We start from the raw sequence: 21507 nt of genomic DNA on the forward strand, positions 1-21507 counted from the left end.
TCTCTTTGCACCAAGAATCAAAGTTCTCCATCTGAGTTCTATACTCATTTTGGCAAGCCCCATGACCTGATTTTATATTTATACTTGTCACGGCTGGTTGAACACAAGACATTGTGCTGCACTTCTGTCATTTGCAGTGACGTGGTAGCACTTCTCAGATGTCTCAGCCAGGATCAAACGCGCGACCTGTTGATTATGAGTCAGCAGTTCTTACTGCTGTACTACCAAAGCAGTCGTGCTAACAGCGTACACTAAGCCCGTTACTTTTTCTTTGGTTATATTCGTAAATAAAAGTGCACTTGTTTTGTTATACTTGTACCTTTTGTGAAAGTGTTTATTTGGTATTTGGATGTCAGTCTTCACACATTATACACTTCATGTCAAAATTTTGTTGTTAGTACTAAAAGAAGAACGTTTAGGTATGTGTTCAACATTTCTTGCATTTCCTGTCATCCTACACTTACGTAGATATTTGTAGACATGGAACACACATGAAATGCATGTGTTCCAAATAACGATACTGTATACTATTTAGCCTATACAGCTATAGGTACCTCACTCCCAGATAAACAAGGCTTCAGCTGGGAGAGCTTTTTGCCCTTCTGCAGCAGTGGGGGAGTTGGGATAGCAAGCTGCTTGCTGCTTGTGCTGATCGACACATTTATAACACAAAGACGTTGAATAGAGAGGTGCGAAGGGATTTAAGGTGGGTCAGGACTATGAGTTTTTTCGTAGGCTTCAGGAATTATAGTGTTAAATAACCTGTATCCCACCTTAAACAAGAATAGCATCTTTTGTGACAGTTATGTTACTGAGTTTGATGGGAATAGAATAAAACTGCAAGAATAGAGGATTCAGCACTATTGCAATGCCAAGAGGTACGGCCATAAGCAATGTCCAATGAGTGACCTTTCTGCAGCACTTAAAGGGACAAAAATAAAGGGAACACAGAAAAACAAGAAGGGGGACATACCTGTCTGTTTCTTCAGTAGCCCTGCCAACCATGAAGAAAGTTAACTGTCTGATTTTACTCCACACACTGGCACACTAAATGTAGTCCTTGTACTGACAACAGGGAATAATAAGCGTCTTGAAAACCTTTAGACTGCCAGCAATAGACAACGCACTTTTCAAATATGTAAAATAAATGGACATTCTCCCATCTGCAACCTCAACCCTTAATCTTGGTTTTGTATTAATATTTTTACATTAAACCCATGCAATTTAATTTAAGTTTTTTACAGGCCCAACTACAGCCCAGACTTGGTTCTAATCTAACATCTTTGGAAAGACCAGCAGTCCGCTGGGGGGTCTTCATCCAACCTGACAGGACTTGAAAGGATCTCCAGAGAAGAATGGCAGAAAATCTCCAAAACCAGGTGTATAACTCTTGTCCTGTCAAACCCAAGAAGCATTCGGGCTGTAATCACTGGCAAAGGGGCTTCAACTAAGTACTGAGGAAAGGGTCAATGGGATATTTTGCTTTTTTTAAAGACATTTGCAAAGATTTTTAAAATCCTGTTTTCGCATTGTCATTCTGTGTTATGGAACGTTTGCTTGATGAAGAAAAAATGAATTGAACACAATCTCGCATAAGGCTGCAAAATAACAAAATGTGAAAAAAGTAAAGGGGCCAAAGGCACTGGTAAGTAAAACATCCTACTGCATAATACCAGATGTGCATTTTTGTTTCCCAACAGATGTTATAATGGTTAAATTATAGGCTCCATCCAAGAAAAAATAATAACAGGCAGAATAATATTGGAAGCCATCCTGGAGGCTCACAACGATTCTTTCTCAGAACATTTACAAGTAGAACCCCTGGCCTGTTATATCCATTCATTGCAGCCTCATTCCATATTGTTTTCGGTGCTCAGGAATCATGCAAAAGTCAAAACAGCACACAACTGCATCAATATAAAAACATTATTACAAAGTACACATTGAAACAGTAGCAATGTGACAATCATTAGCTAGTGCCTTCAAGAATGTGACTTAAAAGTTGCAAGTGCATATTTCCAGACACCTGGACAAGGTGACCATTTTATGGGTTTGTACTGTGTGAAAACAGTAAAGAAAAAAGAGTATGATACTTCCACTAACTTTTGTCCATTCTGTTTCCTTAGAATGGAGAAAAAAAATCTAGAACACTGACATGTTCACTTACTTTTTCACAGAAATGAAAAAATCAAAAAGAGATCTCCCCAATATGTTTTTGGTTCCTCCTAGTCACCAAAGAGATCAGAAATAAATAAATAGGAGAAAATTTATTTTGTCTCTTGTTCCTCAGATTTTTCTCCTGAATAATTTACCCAAGTGTTTTCACAAGTGTCTCCTGTTGAGTTTCAGTAGAGATCTCAGCAAAGTCACAAAATGGGCACAGATTTTCCAACTAGTATCTTGACATTTTTTTTTTTTTTGCTATTCCAAAGTATTTGCATTGTGTCTTCTTGTTCCTGTTCTTCTTCTTTCGGCTGCTCCCAGTAGGGGTTGCCACAGCGGATAATCTTCTTCCATATCTTTCTGTCCTCTACATCTTGCTCTGTTACACCCATCACCTGCATGTCCTCTCTCACCACATCCATAAACATTCGCTTAGGCCTTCCTCTTTTCCTCTTGCATGGCAACTGTATCCTTAATATCCTTTTCCCAATATACTCAGCATCTCTCCTCTGCACATGTCCAAACCAACACAATCTTGCCTCTCTGACTTTGTCTCCCAACTGTCCAACTTGAACTGACCCTCTAATGTGCTCATTTCTAATCCTGTCCATCCTTGACACACCCAATCCAAATCTTAGCATCTTTAACTCTGCCACCTCCAGTTCCATTTCCTGCTTTCTGGTCAGTGCCACCATCTCCAGCCCATATAACAAAGCTGGTTTCACTACCATCCTGTAGACCTTCCCTTTCACTCTTGCTGATAACCATCTGCCACAAATTATTCCTAACACTCTTCTCCACCCTTTCCACCCTGCCTGCACTCTCTTTTTCACATCTTTTCCACAATCCCTGTTACTCTGTACTGTTGATCCCAAGTATTTAAACTCATCCACCTTCGCCAACTCTACTCCTTGCATCCTCACCATTCCACTGACCTCCCTCTCATTTACACATGTGAATTCTGTCTTCTTCCTACTGACCTTCATTCCTCTCCTATCTAGAACATATCTCCACCTCTCCAGGGTCTCCTCAACCTGGTCCCTACTCTTGCTACACATCACAATGCAATCAGCAAACATCATAGGCCACAGGGACTCCTGTCTAATCTCATCTGTCAACCTGCCCATCACCATTGCAAATAAGAAAGGACTCAGAGCTGATCCCTGATGTAATCCCACCTCCACGTTGAATGCATCCATCATTCTTACGGCAGACCACACCACTGTCACACTTCCCTCATACATATCCTGTACAACTTTTGCGTACTTCTCTGCCTTTCCCGACTTCCTCATATAATACCACAGCTCCTCTCGAGGCACCCTGTCATATGCTTTTTCCAGGTCGATAAATATCCAATGCAACTCCTTCTGGCCTTCTCTATAATTCTCCATCAACACCCTCAGAGCAAACATCGCATCTTTGGTGCTCTTTCTTGCCATGAAACCATACTGCTGCTCACTAATCATCACCTCACTCTTAACCTAGCTTCCACTACTCTTTGTCATAGCTTCATGCTATGGCTCATCAATTTTATCCCTCTGTAGTTACTACAGCTCTGCACCTCCCTTTTATTTTTAAAAATCAGTATCATTACACTTCTTCTCCACTCCTCAGGCATCCTCTCACTTTCCAAGATTGTCTTTTCAAAGCAGTCTGGTTAAAAAATCCACTGCCATCTCTCCTAAACACCTCCATGCTTCCACAGGTATGTCATCTGGACCAACGGCCTTTCCATTCTTCATCCTCCTCATAGCTGTCCTGACTTCATCCTTGCTAATCAATTGCACTTCCTGATTCACTATCTCCACATCATCCAACCTCTTCTCTCTCTCGTTCTCTTCATTCATCAGCCTCTCAAAGTACTCTTTCCATCTGCTCAACACACTCTCCTCGCTTGTGAGTACGTTTCCATCTTTATCCTTTATCACCCTAACCTGCTGCACATCTTTCCCAGCTTGGACCGTCTGTCTAACCAATCGGTACAGGTTCTTTTCCCCCTCCTTAGTGTCCAACCTCTCATACAACTCATCATACGCCTTTTCTTTAGCCTTCACCTCCTCTCTCTTCACCTTGCGCCTTATCTCCTTGTACTCTTGTTTACTTTCTGCATCTCTCTGACTATCTCACTTCTTCTTTGCCATCTTCTTCCTCTGTATACTCTCCTGTACTTCCCCATTCCACCACCAGGTTTCCTTTTTCCTCCTTCCTCTGTCCAGATGTCACATCTGGCACACTTCTTGCTGTCACCCTTACTACATCTGCTGTAGTTTCCCAACTGTTTGGTTCATTACCACCCAGTGCCTGTCTTACGTCCTCCCTAAACTCAACCTTGCAGTCTTCCTTTTTCAACTTCCACCATTTGATCCTTGGCTCTGCCCTCACTCTCCTCCTCATCTTGATCTCCAACATCATCCTACAGACCACCATCCTATGTTGCCTAACTACACTTTCCCCTGCCACCACTTTGCAATCTTCAATCTCCTTCAGACTGACACTTCTGCATAGGATATAATCTACTTGTGTGCATCTTCCTCCACTCCTGTATGTCACCCTGTGTTCCTCACTCTTCTTAAAATATGTATTCACCACAGCCATGCCCATCCTTTTGCAAAAAACACTATCCTCTGACCTTCTTCATTCCTCTCCTTGACACCATACCTACCCATCATCTCCTCTGTTCCCTTCACCAAGATGTCCATTAAAATCCACTGCAATCACCACTTTCTGTCCCTTGGGTACACTGTTCATCACTTCATCCAACTCACTCCAGAAATCTTCTTTCTCATCCATCACACACCCAACTTGCAGGGCATATGCACTAACAACATTCATCATCACACCTCCAATTTCCAGATTCATAGTCATTACTCTGCCTGACACTCTTTTCACCTCCAAAACACTCTTGACATACTGTTCCTTCAGAATAATCTCTACCCCATTTCTCCTCCCATCCACACCATGATAGACCAATTTGAATCCACCTCCAATCCACCTGGCCTTACTCCCCTTCCATTTAGCCTCTTGCACGCACAATATATTGTCATGCTTGCATCACAGAATTGCACTGAAACACAGGAGATTGTAGAGACAGGAACTTAATTCAAACTCTTCAAACAAACATGTCTCTTTCAGAAGTAAAATGAGCTAACTAGGCAGTTAGTTCTCATTTTTAAAGAATAGGCAAACATCATAGGGGAGCACAATGGGAGTGGGACACGCAACAGGAGCAGAGGATGTCTGAGGGAGAGAGAAAACAAAGCAATCAGCCAAAAGGACAGGTGCTGTTCTGGCTTATACCGTCGTGCGAGAAACATATCACGTGACAGAGCAGCCGCAAGAGAGCACAGCAAGTAAGGGAGCAATATGAAGGTAGTCTATCAGCGTTTTTAAGAGGGTTTTTTTTTAGGAGCTTCTGTGTTTTCTAGGGGTGCATTCATCCCCCCTGCTCACAATATCAACCTTCCTTCTCTCCATCATATCGGCTAACTCTCTTCCCTTACCAGTCATACTGCCAACATTCAAAGTTCCTACCCTCAGTTCCACTCTCTTTACATTCCTTCTCTCCTCCTGCCTCCGGATACATTTCTCCTCTTCTTCGCCTTCTTTGGCCAATAGTAGCCCAATTTCCGTCAGCACCCTGTTGGCTAACAGTACTGGTGGTGGTCGTTGTTAACCCGGGCCTTGACTGAGCTGGTATGAAAATTTGTATTGTTGTTCGCATGTTGATCTGGCAAAATTTTTTACCAGATGTCCTTCCTGATGTAACCCTCCCCACTTATCTGGACTTTGGACCGGCGCAAAGAAACACACTTGTTTGTGCATCCCCTGTGGTTGGGTTTATTGTCCCTCCATTAAAATTGCCCAGACCATGGAACATCTGTTACATAGCTGTAGTTACATACCCTGATGTTTTTATTACATTTTGAAAGTACAGCTACAATGTAACTACGTAAGTACACTTGTTTTTGGATAAGTGATAAATTGTTACATTGTAATTATATAAACTGTGGAATAACAATGACAACTGAGTAATTAACTATAGCATTACTTTGTATTACACAGTAAGTACGGAGTAATAACTCATAGTTACACTGTACTTATACAGGTAATTACATAGTAGTTACAGTGTAATTATGGACACTTAATGTAAAGTGTTATGTACCTACATATTAAAGTGTTTTAGCTTGAATTTGGAATATGAGATTCTATATGAGCCTGGAAACAAGGTCTCCATTCAAATAATCATTCAGAGCTAAGATGGAGTTGCAGGTCAAGCACAACGTCTTTAATGTTACCCAAGAACGTGCCAAAATATTCTCTTTACAGAGAGGGATATGAAGATTTATCAATAAGTACACTATATAACTGATATTTAAATAGGAAAATCAAAAAGCACAGCTCACACAGCCTACTGTTTATGTGCTCTCTTGCTTGCCGATTTTAATCTGTCATGATAGTTCTATATTTCAGAACTGTCTTGTTGGGATTCAACATGGTATTTAGGATTTGAAGCTTTTCTCCTCACCAGGCCACCTTGATACAGCTGGTGAACCAGGCAAAACAGACAAGAAACTCAACCAACGATCCTGTTGCATTGGAGACTCCTGATCTGGTGATGGTTTGCCTTCCTGTGCCCTGACAGTTGTTTGATGCAAGATGTTAAATCAACATGTAAGCTGAACCAAAGTGTTCTTCTTTGTAATAGCTCTTCTTTAGCTCATGTTTTGGGTTAGTGTGTTTTCTGCAATATACAGCACACATGTCAAAACTGGACATTGCTTTGCATGGCATCCTACATGCTAGAACATTTAAGCTCCTGTTTTTAATCCCCAAAAAGGCTTGTATTCCTATATGTCTGTCAAACTTTATTTGCATTCTGCCGTAGATGTTTTGATGGTGTAGTCGTGTGCTTACTGTATGTATGTCACAACTCTTAAAGGTGGGCTCACCAAATAGGCAGATGCAGGTAGAACTGCTGCTTGTGACACATCAAGGCAGAGTCCCTCATGCCTCATTGTCATAAACGCCTCAGGCTGCTAACATTCTCTTAATCATTTCACCTTACTGTACACTGTCCTACACATTTAACTGAAACTCTTGAAAATTACACAGCCTACCTCGGGCTTTGATCTTCAAAGAAAAATTAAAAACAGTGTATGGTTCATTTCTCAATGAATAACATGAGTCACCTGGGAGTGAATGAATGCTTTTGAACCTAAGATTTTACTCTTGTGATCCTTTCTAAATACTTCATGGCCACTATGGCTTGATGTTTAAACATCCATCAAGTGCTCAGCTTATTTTACTGTAGCAGCTTAATTTAAGAATACAGAAAAACACAAAACAGCAAGTTTGTTGCAAGGTTATTCATAAATCCATCTGGTGCCTGAAGTCACTTGTTCTCATTCAGGGTCATGATATGGCCAAGTCCATTGCAGAGATCACTTTCTCATTAAGCATCAGCAATTTACCTAATCCCTGCATCTCTGGCGCGCAGAAGGAACCACATTAGCACAATGGAGAGCATGCAAATGACACACACAACAACAATAATAATAATAATAATAATAATAATAATAATAGTATTTACCCAATGCGCTCATTGACACTGGGTCGTAGTCGTAGGCACACTGGGAACCATCAAGACTGGATTCCAAGAGCAGTTGGACAAACTCTTGTGTAGAGTCGACACGAAAGCAATCCAGAAGATTGCACCCCTTGGTGTGGCCTTCATTCTTCTATGAGTCCTCAGTTAAACAACAAGCTGAATTCAAAGCCTGAGAGGTCTGGCTGACCTCTGGCAAATGCATCAGTGTACCATAGAGTGCTGAGAGGAGGGTATAATAATAATAATAATAATAATAATAATAATAATAAATTCTATTAATATAGCACCCTTCCATGCTCAAAGTACTTAACACAGACAGTGACTGGGCTGGGCTGGGAATTGGCTTGTTTTCAATACACTCTGAGCTTGATGCAACTAACATACAAGAATCAGTTATAAAAGAGTTAAATGCTCAAATGACAGACGTAAAAAGCAACAAAGAAAAAGTGTGTTTTCAGATGTGAACTTTGTGATATAACAGACTTAGAGAGTGGGAGTCACAAAGGTTAACAAGTGCTCATTGAGAGTTGTGCAATAGAGCTTTAAAACAGTAAGACAGCATTTTAGACCCTGTTGTAATCTGCTGATACTTTGTGAAGGATGGCCTGTTCCAGAAAGTGGCAGTGAGCTTGATGGAGCTTTACAACACCTTGGAAAAGAATGAAGAGAGGGCTGCATTCTCAAAATCCTGTTTTGTGTTTAGCATAAATAAAGTCAAGTCAAGTGACTTTATTGTTCATACCATTCATACATAGTATTGCAAAATAATGTTCCCTAGGTCTGCTGTGCAAAATATACATAAACACAGGACAAGTGCAAGACGGGTAAAGAATTTTACTATACTGTAAATAGATAAATAAATAGTTAAAAATAAATAATAGGTAAAGTGAATAGATAGTAATAAGCATGTTACTTATAACACAATGTGCTGAGTCTTGCAGTGTGAGCACATAACCAGCTCTGACAATTATCTAGCATTTGGATTTGGCATCTTGTGTTCAAGATCAGCTTCCCACCTGCCTTTGAGTATTATGAAGTCACACGGATACAAATAACACCTAATAACTGTTTAAATCATCCAAAGCCAACTGAAACTTTGTCATTTCTGTGCACCCCACAATTGGCTGACACCCTGGTCATTGGGAGATTCATTTTTCCGTCCACTAATTTCAGAATAGACTTCAGACCCCTAAATAAGCTAAAACTATTTTTTTACAGTTGTAATGGGTAGATAAAACAAAGAAGTGCTCATATGAATTAACATTTGACAGTTTCATTTTTATAATTTCTTAAGAGTAAAAAAAATGGTGTACTGCCTTATTCTGATAGTACACAGTTAGAAATAAAGCAGCATTCACTCATCCATTTCTAAAGTGCTTCTACCATGCAGAGTTGCCTGTCCTGGGTGGCTTTGGGATGCAAGGCAGGCAGATCAATTAATGGTCCACAATAGTCAGCAGTTGTCATCCAATGAGGTCTAAAAAGGCCACTTGAAGCTGAGGAGTCTGATGACTCAAGCAGCTTCTTGATTGAACATCACTTCTGTCTATGTGTTGTCCATACCTGCTAATTCCCACTTGTAACCTTTGAAATGATGGTTTAATCTTCAGCTGATGTTTTTTTGATATCACTAAGGTAGCCTTGATTAATAGAACTGGTTGCTTAACTGGACTGGTGTAAGGAGTACATCATGTGAGGTGATTTGTCTGCTTTCTATTAAATATAATTTTGCATTTGAATGTGGTCTTGCTTACCAAATCAGTTAAGAGTGACGATGTGCCTGAGAGTTAGAATTTTAATGTACTTTTCAGGTACTGTATGTCAATACTTCCTTATTGTAGAAAACTGTAGCATCAAAAAAATAAAGTGAATATTTAACATGATGGCAACCCTGTTCCTCTGTACAGTTTGCATGCTCTCCCACAGTAAACTGGAGTATTATGAGTAAATAGGAATGAATGCACGATTCAGGCTTCTGATGGACACACGTCCAGGGTTGATTACTGAGTTGCACCCAATGCTGAGTTCCCTTTTTACATTTTGTATCCACTTTCACAAATACATTTTTTCAAACACAATATAATAAAAATGCAACATGTTTTTGCGCTTGCAGCCGACCACATTTTTTTATTTTCTCTGTTTCTCTCTTCTCTATTCTGAATGAATCATTTACACGAAAGGAACAGATTATGAAGAAATATGCACACATTTACCGAATGATTTGAAAAGGTACATTTTAAATTCATGAGCAGCAGTAAATGTCAATGAAAACAGGACATTGAAGGAAACAAGCAATTTAACTGAAGGCAAGAACAAGCCTCCAGAAATGAACTGCATTTACAGAAACACAGAAGCGCTTGGTGCCCCTCTGGACCCTGTACGATGACACATTTTCTGCATGCACCAAGGTTCAAATGGGCAATAGCTGTGTGGTGGCACAGGCACATTATCTCTGTGGGCACTTGGGTGTTTTTTACCCCTGCCCCCCCTGGATTTTCTCCTATATCCCAAAGACTACCCTATTAAAACGTCTGACAACACCATAACTAAACTAACCAAGTGTGTGTGTGTGATGGGCCATTGATGCCAGAATGGGCACCAGTGTCCAGTGGCTCTGGTTTGAAAATGGCAGGATGGATGGTCTCTAGTGGCAAGCAACACTAGAAAACTAGGTGATTTATAAAAGGCCTAATGTTAGCCAATAACACCTCAAAACAGGCAAAGGTAGGCAAAACTTGCAAACATTAATGAAAAAGTAGCAGTTACAACATGATAACATGTTATCAAGGAGCTCTGAGGACAGCACGTCATCACTGAAGATGGGTCTGTGCCACAGCAGGAGGAACAAGGCCAGCTTCTTGGGTGTCACTGAATTTCTTGGTAATATAATCATGTATTTGTTTAATTTTTAACTCACCCCTGCTTTATTTTTGCTAAAATCTAAACTGTTTGTTTTTCATATGGAGAGCCAACTGAGAGAGAGAGAGAGAGAGAGAGAGAGAGAGAGAGAGAGAGAGAGAGAGAGAGAGAGGTTAGGAGCACACACTGTTACAGCACATTGCCACACACTCCACACTGGGAACCACCTCAGGATCCCAAATTAGGACCCCAGCACAGCCACGCAATGGTTGACACCTCAGCACCAGACTAGTTCAAATGCAATGGAACAGTGTGAGTTTTTTAACAGTGGCTGGAGTGCCACCCCGCCCCCAATCCATAGGTTTTCCCCGCAAGTTGGAGGACCTGCTTGCCGGGCTGGATGCAGGTTAACATCATACCGAATACAGAAAATCATTGCTTTTGTTAAGGACATTGCCATTTTGTTATAATTACTAAGCTCAGGAAGCTGGAAGAATGGAGAACGTGACGTCAAGTAAGCAGCAATTTAAATCGTCAGCAGTGCGGGCCAGAAAATCATCCAAGATTGCAAATATCATAAAGAAAAACACTCTTCATTGATTTGTGATTTTCAGAAATAATATTACTGTTTTCGACTCCTTGCTGGTATTCTTGATTTTAATTACTTGGTTAGTGTTTTGAACAGCAGATGAATTAAAATAAAAGGAAGAGTTGGCAGTCACAGTGTTTCAGCTTCGTACATATTGTGCCCCTCCTCAAACTGCCACCTTATCGTGGTGGAGGGGTTTGCATGTCCCAATGATCCTAGGAGCTCTGTTGTCCAGGGCTTTATGCCCCTGGTAGGGCCACCCAAGGCAAACTGGTCCTAGGTGAGGTATGAGACAAAGTGCGGTTCAACACAACCTCCTGTGATGAATAAAAAATTTGGACGCCGTTTTCCCTTGCCTGGATGCGGGTCACCGGAGCCCCCCTCTGGAGCCAGGCCTGGAGGTGGGGCTCGATGGTGAGCGCCTGGTGGCCGGGCTTGCACCCATGGGGCTTGGCTGGGCACAGGCCGAAGAGGAAACGTGGGTCCCCCCTTCCCATGGGCTCACCACCTATGGGAGGGGCCAATGAGGTCGGGTGCAGTGTGAGTTGGGTGGTGGCCGAAGGCGGGGACCTTGGCGGTCCGATCCTCGGCTACGGAAGCTGGCTCTTGGGAAACCCTAATCTTAACCCTAAATAAAAAAAAGTGTTGGGGTCCCAACTGAGAACCCTCTTTAATCTTATTAAAGTGAAGGAAAACAAAAATAAATGAATAGCAAACAAGGTCTTATTGAATTGCTTCATCGATCTGGTTTAAATCGCTTCTGCAGGCTGCCTGGTTCAATCAGATGCGGTGAATGAATGCTGACTTCCAGTCCCATCATTTCTTGTATAAGTGGATGGCTGGAAGGGGTTGGAATCCTAGGGAGGACCGTAAGTGTCATCATTTCTCTTTTGGCATGGAAGAGGAAGAGAGGTTAGAAACTGTGTTGGATCCCCAGTTTACCTCATGAGCAGAGCCTCCAAAACATTCCCTTAAGACATTTGTGCATGGTAAAACATAAACCTGAAGACAGAGAGATATTTTCATTAGGAATAAAATCCCCAGAAGAAATAACAAGATTTCAGTTAGTTCATTAGAGGAACAGGAGGAGAAATTGCAGGCAACAGACCACCCCCTTTGCAATTATTCAAGGAGATAGCTCCTGGTTATCACGTATAGTACCGAGAGGTTGTGACAAGTGTCAGGAAGGAATACTGAATGAACAAGTGACCATAAGAAGCACAAAAGACAGTACTGTATACTAATGAGTACTACCTGCCTTCAAACGCTGCAAGGACGCAAGGAAAAACTTCTGGCACTGCAAACATCTAAGCATACGTGTGACGGTACAGACTACCAGTAAGTACTCGCCCTTTTCAGACACTGGTTTTGAATGCAGGAGAAGCTGGACTGAATCCCTGGTATTAGCCCTTTGCCTTGTTTAATGTATATCTGCATGACATAATACTTGATTCTTCAGCTGTACTCAGGTAACTTGCTTCAGAAAAAACGTCCAAAGCCTGGTGACTTCCAACAAGGCAGTGCTCAAATGTCAGACCATGAAGGCACCATTGATAACACCTTCCCCTTTCATCATCTGACTCAAGTTGTATTTACATTTGCCCAGTACATGAGTGACCTCCTTATACTTCTCTTACCCACTTTTTCTCAAGAGTCTCAATTAGAGTAAGATGCTGTAATTCAGGGTGTTCATAAGAAATGTAATGATTTACTTCAAGAGGTAGAAGTACATAATAAACAAGAAGAGTAACGTCAGATTTTTAAAATATTAAAATGTGTGTTTGCTTCAGTTGAAATGTTCAAAGTCTAAATATTTTCAGTTGTGATAGACATTTATCATTTTTTTATCTTCTGATGGAGATCCACAGACTAGATTCCTGGTACAGAATTAAAAATTAAAAATAACATCATATTTATGACCATTGACCTTGAAATAATCCAAATCAGGGGTGGGCAAAGTCAGTCCTAGAGGGCCGCAGTGGCTGTAGGTTTTTGCTCCAACCCAGTTTCTTAACTAGAAAACAATCCTTGCTAATAATTCAATTTCATGGCTTGCTAGTGCTGTAACTCTGCCATGTCAGGCCATTCTCATATCCTAGATTTTTTTTTCATTTCTGAGGATATTTCTCTATTATAAAAGAAAATGTTGACTTTTTCCAAGAGATTTTTTTCAAGTCATGCCCTTCTCTCAACCATATTCAACCACGCCTACGGTCCTCTCACCTCTCATTTGTGTGAATGCTTTTGTCAGACACAGTTCCTGCGTTCTCAGCTCTTATAAATTTTTACGTTTTCCTCGCTTTAAGTTCCCAATAAAAGACTTGTTGTGTACAAATCTTACTGAGGAATTTCATCCCAAAAGGTTATCAACAGAAGAAATGAGTACACGAGCAATCCTAGCACAGAGAAACGATGAAGTCAAACGAATGAATGTAAAAATTGTCGATTGGTTACACTGCAAATTGGTTAAATGCATATCAATAGACTATGCTGAAACAGTTGGTGGTGATCGTGTGGAAGATGAAAACATCAATTTACAATATCCCAAAGAATATCTACAACCGTTAACACTGTCCTGTCTTCCACCGCACAAATTACTGTAGAAAGAAAGGTGTATCCAAGAAAGGTAATGTAGTACATCTTCCATGGATAACATTACACAACAAAGGAGATCTTGATATGCCATCCATATTACTAACCGAGAATGCTAAACCGGATGGACGCAGGGACATCCGGCCATGGGCCGTAGCCGCAAAAAGACGTACTGCACAGGCGCCCCAAGAAATGAGGCGCCGCGAGAGGCGGCCGCGACCACAGAAAAAAGGAGTGAGCACAGAAAAAAGGAGTCAAAGAAATGAGGCGCCGCGAGAGGCGGCCGCGACCACAGAAAAAAGGAGTCAGCACAGAAAAAAGGAGTCAAAGAAATGAGGCCCCGCGACCACAGAAAAAAGGAGTCAAACGCAGGCGATGCACAGCGCTGCACGAAACCCATTGCACACGAAACTACCACACAAAAAAAAAGAAGCCGCTCGCGCCCACCTGCAAGCCCCCCGCCCTACAGGCACCGGACGGGACACACACAAAGAGGACGATTCAACAAGCCCCTGGCACACAAAAAAAAAGAACTCAAAACCACCCCACCCACCCTACAAGCAACGCACGGGACACACACAAAGCGGAATATTCAACAAGCCCCTGGCACACAAAAAGAAAGAGACACTCGCGCCCCACCAATCCAAACCCCCCGCTCAGACGCCGAAAAAGCACACAGCGCCGCACGAATCCCATTGCACACGAAACGGGACCCACACAAACAGGAGGATTTAACAAGCTCCTAACGCACCAAAAAAATGAAGCCGTGACCGCCACGCCAGGCCCATTAGAGACGAGACATGGCACACGAAACGTTCACAACAACGACGAATCAGACCCACAAACACACTAACATCAATAAGAAGTGACACCCAAAGCCCCATTTCTAAAGGAACCGTCCATATTAAACATACGTCATCTCAACACCTTCACACTAGGCAGCATAGGTGGATCTCCTTACAATAAAGCACTATTAACCGTTCAACTGCAGAAAAGGCTCCATATTAACAGTGAGTGCGATCCTCCTTATTACTTATCCATATTTCGCATGCTGAGGAACAAACAAGTCATGAATACACGCTCACGGGTACAAAACGATTCGGCTCGGATAACGGGACCAAACACACGAACCCGCATGAAACAACAAAATACACGGCGGCGCATCTGCATTACATCCTACAATAGTTCATTTGATTTTGCATCTACCGGAGTAAATATCAGGTCACCAAAAGGCAATGACCCATACTGCTTTCGCGTATGTGGACAAATATTACATCGCATTGGAACAGTGCACCCTGAAACAAATCAAGAACGCAAATATGCACAAATCACGTCGGCACCTACAAAGCGATTCTGAAACCGCGGAAGAAAAAATGTCTCGGCTCCAAAAACACATGTCACTCCTTATTCCAAATACCGGTCCCAATCACAGAAACATCGGTATCCACTATGACAATGCACAGTAACAATGCATGTGACATCCGTCTTGCCACACTATTAATTATAGATGAATGTACAATGGCATCCAGTCACTTACTCAACACCATTGATAAACTTCTACAAACGTTGATGAATAATAATATTCCCTTTGCGGGAAAGGTACTTTTATTAGGAGGAGATTTTAGACAGTGCTTAACTATTACTCCACTTACAATGCGCTCAGCTATTGTTCAGTCCACCTTAAAATACGCGGACAATTGGCATTGCGTTGATGAATAATAATATTCCCTTTGGAGTAAAGATACTTTTATTATGAGTAGATTTTAGACAGTGCTTACCTATTGCTCCACATGCCATGCGCTCAACTATTATTCAGTCCACCTTAAAATACGCGAAGACATCATATAAACAACACGAGACCAAACTACAATACATATACAGGCGCGAGACCTGATTGGTGATAATACGAAGAAACGAACAGTCCGCATAGTAACAGTGAGTTCGATCCTACTTATTACTTATCCATATTCCTAACGATAAAGATCAAACAAGTCATCAATTCACGATCACGGATACAAAACTAGACGGCTCGAGTAATGGGACCACAAACACGAACCCGCATCAAACAAAATAATTCACCTCGGCACGCTTCTAAAACCGCGGAAAAAAAAATGTTACGCGAACAATTGGCTTTGCTTTCTAAAGATACACTTGGTACAAACCATGCAATTTCCAGATCCCGAATATAACAATTGGTTATTACAACTAGAACATTGTACACTCACCAATACAGATGGACTTCACCCAGATTACGGAGATATTTGGAACAGCGGTCTCATTAGACCAAATACCCCTTTTAACACAACGCACTATATTATGTCCAAAAAATATTTATGTTGATCACATTAATAACCAGGTCATTTCATTACTTCCTGGAGAAGCACGGCTCTTTCTAAGCTCTGACAAAGTTGACTCTGATGACGACAATGAACATCTGAATTTCCCCTTAGAATATTTGAACACTATTAACCCAGCCGGATTACCACAACACAATCTTAGCCTTAAAAACGGAACAATAATCATGCTATTAAGAAACCTTAACACTAAACAGGGTTTATGCAATGGCACACGTTTAGTCGTCAACACCATGACACAATGTTATTCAAGCAACAGTTCTTACAGGATCACATGCTAACAATACTGTTCTCATTCCTAGAATTGACCTTACAAGTTCTGACCTACAATTACCTTTTACATTGAAACGCCGACAGTTCCCCATTAAACCTGCATTTGCCATGACCATCAACAAATCACAAGGACAAACCATGGACAAGGTTGGCATCTACCTCTCTGAGCCCGTTTTTGGACATGGACAACTTTATGTTGCCTTCTCACGTGTTCGACGTTCATCTGACGTTAAAGTTAAAGTTATAAATGCTCCATGCCAAGGAAGACTCATTCAAGGACAGGACACCATCTTTAGTACTAATGTTGTGTACAAAGAAATATTCCAATAAACCATTACTCTGTGCCAAACACTGTATTTTTTGCTTTATCTATGCATCATCCACACCTGCACACTATTCTATATCTAATTCATACATCTCACTCTTTGTCATGCCCCAACGCCAGGGGTTGGCGAGCGAAGCGAGCAGGGGGCGGAGCCCCCTAGTTCATATTGAAATGTTAACAGTTTCCCGTTAGAATAGCTTTTGCAAAGACAATTAACAAATTTCAGAGCCAAACATTCAAAAAAGTCATTTTATTTAATAGAGAGAAAGAAATGAAATTCAATCACGGGCAGTTATACATTACGTTGTCACAATGAAAGTCCAAACACAGAATCAAAATTCAATGCAATATTGACGAAAATTTAATTCAAAAATTTTTTTTACTGAAGTTTTACAGTAAAAGTGTAAGTTTAAAAAGTATTTGCGTGTTAATTTCAAAGCCAAACAGAACGAAATCGTATTATGCAACGAATAACTCTTAACACAACATGAAGCATAATTTACTTTCAAATTATTACATTTTACTCTTTTTTAATATTGTTAATTAATCGCTGTAATGTAAAATAGTTAGTTCTATTATGCATATGTAACAATTCCCATGAAAATAACCACCTGTTTAAATTGTATATCCACTTCCCCATGCGCAAGCGGCAGATCCACGAAGTGGCACGTTGGGGCCGCCTAGGGGTTGGCGAGCGAAGCGAGCAGGGTGCAAAGCCCCCTAGTCATCCAAATGATTTGAAGTCTGTCACACACGTGCGCATGAGAGGCAGCTAAAGGGCTTGAGTGACGGCAGTTCTGAGATATGCTGGGAGGTGGCAGAGTGCACTGACTCTTTTTCTCTCTTGCCTACAGACCATTCCCGGGAGATTCCACCTGGCTCTTGTGACATCATTTCCGGGACTGAGCCAATGGAAGGAGACCTTACTGGCTCCGGCCCCTCTGACGTCACGCCCGGGCCCGAACCAATGGAGAACGAACACGTCCCTGATCCTTATGACCTCACTTCCTGTCTTCCCCTTTAAAACCCTGCCCTTTGTCCTAATTCCTCAGTCTTGTCTTGGACTCAATTGTATGCACATCAGTGCTGTTTATTTTGATAAAAATTATTTTTGCAGCCAGGATACCAGATTATACGGGTGGCTGCCACAACCCTTTATCTGAGTATGTCTCGTTTTTGTGACAAGTCTAAAATGGATGAGTAATGCTCAATCTTTCACTTTTTTATCTTCACTTTCCTTCCAAGTATTTAATTAAACCAAAAAGTGCACAATAAATGCACACATTGAATAAATGGGTGGTGGGGACGACTGCTGGTTTCTTTTGTCATTTGCATTTTATTGCTAATGAGGAGCAATTAAAAACCAAGAAAACAGCTGTTTAAGACTAGAATAAGTAATAAGAGTTCAAAATATTAACAAACAAAAAAATGAAGCAGAAGTGTTACTTGAGCAATAAGTGCTTCTTATTAAGCAACTGGGTTGGAACAAAAACCTGCAGCCACTGCGGCCCTCCAAGAATGACTTTGCTCACCCCTGGTCTAAATAGTCTATCACTAGTAAAGAACCAACTATTAATACTGTGTACCAAATACCAAAAAAATATATATAATTATATTCATGGTAAGCAACCTCAAAAGTTCATAAAAATGACACTCCACGTGCCTATATTACTTATCCCCATTTTTTCAAAGTTTCCTGAAAAGGAGTCTCTGTTTGATCCCTTGTATCCCATTTGGGGTGAACCCTGGGGACAGTTGCTGGTTTATGCACAGCTTCAGAGCTTTTAGATCATTTTTGCTGAAGACACCTATTGGTTTACTCTTTATTATAAGGCTTATTATTTCCAAAATGGCCTAATAAAGAGGAGTTTTAGGGTCTAGAGGACCAAAAATAGGTGAGAGACCCCAAACACTTGAGGACTTCCATAACTAGAGAATAAGACAGATTGAATAGTATATCATATGTGGGGCTTTTTTCATACCAGTGAGTCAGGAGGCACTGGATAAAAAAGTGAAAGGGTTTCAGAGAATTTATAAGTCATTCTTATGAACACAATATTGTTTTCCTTCTCTTCACTCCTCCAGCCTGACTTCTATATGCTTCACCTTCTGATTCTGAATTGCTATTCCCGTTTCTCTCCATCTATGCCCTCATGCTCCCTTCTTTTTCCTTCATCTCCTCTTCATTACTCCTTTTTCTATGGTTCTCTTCCCCCTGGTGTGCATGTGGAGGTGCAAGCAGGGTACAACCTTCTGGAAGTGGGGTCCATGAGGCCCAGGGGCGCATTGTGACTGCATGATTGTTGTTTCACAAGGCTTAATTATAAACATGTTTGCCTATCTGATATCTGAATGAAAAGACTAATGTTATCATTCCCACAAATCCGTATAACTTACTTATGACTATTGATGTTTTATTTTGTTGGATCTTGTTGATGATGGCCTTTTTTATTTGTATTCAATATACTTACACATGGGGGAATAATTTGTTTTTGAACTAGTACCCAACTAACTCTAGCTATGCTTCTGTTCAGTGCCATCTCTACAGTAATTAAGCAACCTCTTTTAACAGATGTGTGCTCCCCTAATATATGGCAGGCAGTCATCAACCTTAAGTTTGATTACAAGGCATCACATTATAAAAATATTGAAAAAAAGGCATTTGTTTAAAGAATCACAACATAAATCAAAGTAACTTATTAATTGTTTATGTTTACTGTACAACTTACAGGTGGCTGTGACAGTTAATGATTCTCTTTAATATGACGTTTAGCATATGAGTAGAACTGGAATGAGGGCTGAGTGTCAGAGACAGTAATGTGAAATACTGGGGCATCTCAGGAAACCCTTCTATCTCCCTTGCTGTTTCCCTTCTACACAACTGACTTCCAGTAAAATATCAGCTGTTGCCATTTACAGAAATTCTCAGAAGACGTGTGCATCATAAGGTTGTATTGATAATGGAGATGCGTCAGATTACAGAATGCTGGTGGAGGACTTTGTTTTTGGTGCACCTTAATATCAAAAAAAAAAAAAAAAAAAGAGTTGATGGTGGACTTCCAAAATGTCAAGAAGTCCTTGAGACCAGTCATTAACCAGGTGGAGGAAGTGAAGGTGGTGCAAAACTATAATACTTGGGGGTCCATTTTGGGGTCCATTTGAGCAGCAAACTGGACTGGTCTGACAACATAATGGAGCTGTATGAACAGGGGCAAAGTACACTTTACTTTCTGAGAAGGTATTTTGATGTATCCAGCAAGCTACTGGAAATGTTTTACCAATCCATTGTTGCCAGAGTGTTGTTCCATAAGGTGGTCGCCTGGGGAAGCAACTGGAGTTCAGGTGATCCAAAAAACCTGAACAAACTTATCAGAAAAGTCATCTCCATGACAGGACTGACTTTCTTTATTTCCTTAGAAAGAACGAAGCACTGCCGCCGTGAGTTTACCCGGACTCCTAAAGAAACCAGCCATTTCCGGGTTCCTTCCTTCCCTTTGATCCCCTCCTGATGACGTTATTTCTCCCATCCACCACCACGGTTTCTTCCTAGCATCCTGTCTATTCACTTCCGTCCCCACCTCATAAATTGTCCACCTGTCAACTCCTCATTTGTCTGTTATGTTGCACAAGAACCTGACTGACCGTGATTTCCTCACAGTATATGGGGACGGAACTCCAAACCTTTACAATTGTTTTGTTGTTTTTTCTTATAGTGGCGTAGTCAGCAGGATACACAGCCCGAAGAATGTCAGAAGGGAAGGACCTGAATACAGTGTTAACGACAATGATGAACGAGCTCCATTCCATCAAGCTGGAGCAGGCAACCATGAAGGCGGAGCTGGCAGAGACCAAGACATGGCAGCGGTGCTTCGTTCTTTCTAAGGAAATAAAGAAAAAGAGGTTAGTACCCTGCCGTTGTCCCCTGACACGACATGCCGCGGTGCGTATCGAGGCCTTAAGCTGCTCCCTATGTACTTGTGCGTAATAATATATATTGTCACAAACTTGACCACAAGTCATAGCAAGGTTTAGGGCAGCCACCCGTATATTTGGTTTCCAGGCTGCAAAATTGCAAACAAAAGATAGCACTGATGTGCACAAATCAGAGTCCAAAACAGAACTGAGAGAATAAGGTTGAGGCTTTTAAAGGGGAAGACAGGAAGTGAGATCAGAGGGGTCGGGATCATAAGGGTCTTCAGCCATAGGCTCGTGCCACAGATGTGACATCAAAGGGGCTGGAGCCAACAAGGTGATCTTCCATAGGCTCGGACCCAGAAGTGACGTCAACAGGGCCAGGTGGAATCTCTCATGGATGGTCTGCAGGAAAGCGAGAAAAAGAATCAGTGCACTCTGCCACATCTCGGTCTGACTCAGAATTGCCCTTGCTCAAACCCTTTAGCTGCCTCCAACATGCACATGTGTGACACACATATATATATATATATATATATACTAGGAGGTTCGACCCCTGCTTGCTTCGCTTGCCAACCCCCCTGGCCTGCGCTACGCGCCAGCCACTTAACGTCTCTGCTGCTCGCGTTGTGAAGAGGGGGACTAAGCACATCCCAAGGAGATGCAGTCACCCCTCCAAAACCCCTTCTTAAATGGTGATACAATGGGAAAATCCAGTGTTTTTTTACCTCATCTTTGCTTGATCAGCTGCTGGCTTGCTGCTGCTGCTGCTGCTTCTGCCGTGCCATGTGATCTGCATCTCGCACGATGCTTCGAACATTTAAAAGCCTGT

The sequence above is a fragment of the Erpetoichthys calabaricus genome, chromosome 10, assembly GCF_900747795.2.
Source record: "Erpetoichthys calabaricus chromosome 10, fErpCal1.3, whole genome shotgun sequence".
Taxonomy (NCBI): Eukaryota; Metazoa; Chordata; class Cladistia; order Polypteriformes; family Polypteridae; genus Erpetoichthys; species Erpetoichthys calabaricus.